The following is a 2,388-nucleotide window of genomic DNA, read 5'->3' as shown; positions in this document are numbered from 1 at the left end:
GAAAACCCAATTTAAAAACAAAGAGAAAAAAAATCGTGGGAAAATATGAATAATTCATTAGCACCATCTAATGGTGACTGAGAAATTCCACATTGTTCTGACTGAAGTATTCCTTTCCCCCGATCCCCTCAAGTCCATTTAGCTGTTTCTCCTAGTGAGACCCAGTCCAGAGTTGGCCAGATCCACATTGGAGCAGACTCCTAGATCAGTTTCCTTCTTCTGTCTCTTCCTCAACCAGGTGCAGATCCTCCCCTGTGTAGTGCAGAACAGTGCCAATCCTTCTGTGCATTGTAAAACCTTACACATGAGATGTAGGACCTTCCCTGGGGGGTGTCTACTTGTGCAAGTCTTCTTTCTGGTCACCAGTGTGGACATGAGTAGCCAGAGCAAAAGAAAAGACATGAAAAAGGAAAACAACAACAACACTTGCACCCTTGTTTGTGCAGATCACTGACTGGGTTCTACACTGGTAGTGCTCTCTTGTCCTTCTCTCCATTCACTGCCATTCAAAATGGCTTTGGTGGAACATGCCGGCCTCCCTGGATCCTCATTTGATTTCTTGACTGCTGCTTCCATGGGTGTTGACTGTGAAGCAAAGTAAAATGAGATCCTTAATAATTACAGTGTTTTCTGTGTTTATCATGATGTTGTATCTGGGTTGAGCCATGAGAATTTTTATTTTCTTGATACAGAAGACTGTAGTCTTTGATCTTCATCAGTAAGTGCTTCAAGTACGTACAGCAAGAAAGTTTGTGTCATCTGTATATTGCAAGCTGTTAAAGGATCTTCCTCCAATCCTGATACCTTGTTCTTCTTTATATAGTCCAGTTTCTCACATTATTTGCTCAGAATGTAGATTGAAAAATTATGGTGAAAGATACAACTCTGACACCCACATTTCATGATTTTTAAACCATTCAATATCCCCTTGTTATGCTAGAATGATTGCTTCTTGTGGCAATCATTCTAAGTACAGATTCCACATGAGCACATTTAAGTGTTCTGGAATTCCCCTTCTTTGCAATGCTATAAAAAAAAAACAAACATTGTTTTGCACCATACAGTTGAATGTCTTTGTATAAACAATCAAACAAGTAAACTCGATGGCATTTAACAACAAGAACAACAATACATCTTTCTGGGAGTGCAGTGGCTCCCAGATAAGCATTGGACTATGAACCATTAAGTCAGTGTGGTTCAAGCCCACCAGCTGCTCCATTAGAGAAAGATGAAGCTTTCTGCTCCCACATAGATTTACAGCCTCAGAAACTCCATATAGGGTTGCTGTGAGTGGAAATCAACTTGATGACACTTAACAACCGCAACCACAACAAACATCTTTCTGGTATTCTCTGCTTTCAGCCAAGATCCATCTCGCATCAACAATGATATCCCTTGTTCCATGTCCTTTTCAGAATCTGCCTTGAATTTCTGGCAGTTCCCTGTTGTAAATTTTGAATTATCTTCAGTAAAATTTACTTGCCTGTGATATTAATGGTATTGTTCAATAATTTCTGCATTCTGTGGGATAATCATTCTTTAGAAGGGGCACCAATATAGGTTTATCCCAGTCAGTTGTCTCATTAATTTGCATAAATGAGTGAGCACTTCCAGCACTGCATTCTTTTGTTGAAGCAGCTCAATCACTGTAGCCTTGTTTTTCACTAATGTTTTCAGTGCAACTTGGACTTGTCCCTTCAATGCTATTGGTGCCTGACCATCTGCTAATTGTGAAATAGTTAAACATCAACCAACTCTTTTTGGTACAGTGACTCTGTATTCATTTTATCTTCTTTTGATGTTTCCTGCATCACTTAATATTCAGCCCTTCAACTCAAGCCTGAATTTTCTCTCCAGTTCTTTTATGAGATTGCTGAGAATGTTCTTCCCTATTTGTTTTCTAACTCTAAATCTTTGCACATTTTACTATAATACTTTTCTTTGTCTTCTCACACTGCCTTTTGAAATCTGTTTCAGTTCACTTACTCATTTCTTTTAATCACTTTAGCTAGTCTATGTTCAATAGCAAGTTTCAGAGGCTCTTCTGACATCTATTTTGTTTTTTTCTTTCTTTCCTCTCTTTTTAGTGACCTTATGCTTTCTTCATATATGATGTTCTTAATACCATCCCACAACTCATGTGTTAAAACTATTCTTTTTTTTTTAATGTTTTATTGTGAATTATATGATAGTTTACATGAAGAACTTTAGTTTTACATTCATTCCATTGTATATCATCTCATTGCCATGGTTCCAATCCCCTCCATGCATGATCAACCAACCAAAGGGTATATCCTAGAAACCCGCCCCCTACACTTCTCCCCCCACTCTGTGCCCCCAGTTTTCGGCCCACAGTCCCTTTCCCTCTCTGGATACAAAGTCCCCAGC

Source organism: Chrysochloris asiatica, unplaced genomic scaffold (assembly GCF_000296735.1).
Source record: "Chrysochloris asiatica unplaced genomic scaffold, ChrAsi1.0 scaffold00648, whole genome shotgun sequence".
Classification (NCBI taxonomy): domain Eukaryota; kingdom Metazoa; phylum Chordata; class Mammalia; order Afrosoricida; family Chrysochloridae; genus Chrysochloris; species Chrysochloris asiatica.
Note: the sequence above shows the minus strand (reverse complement) of the source record.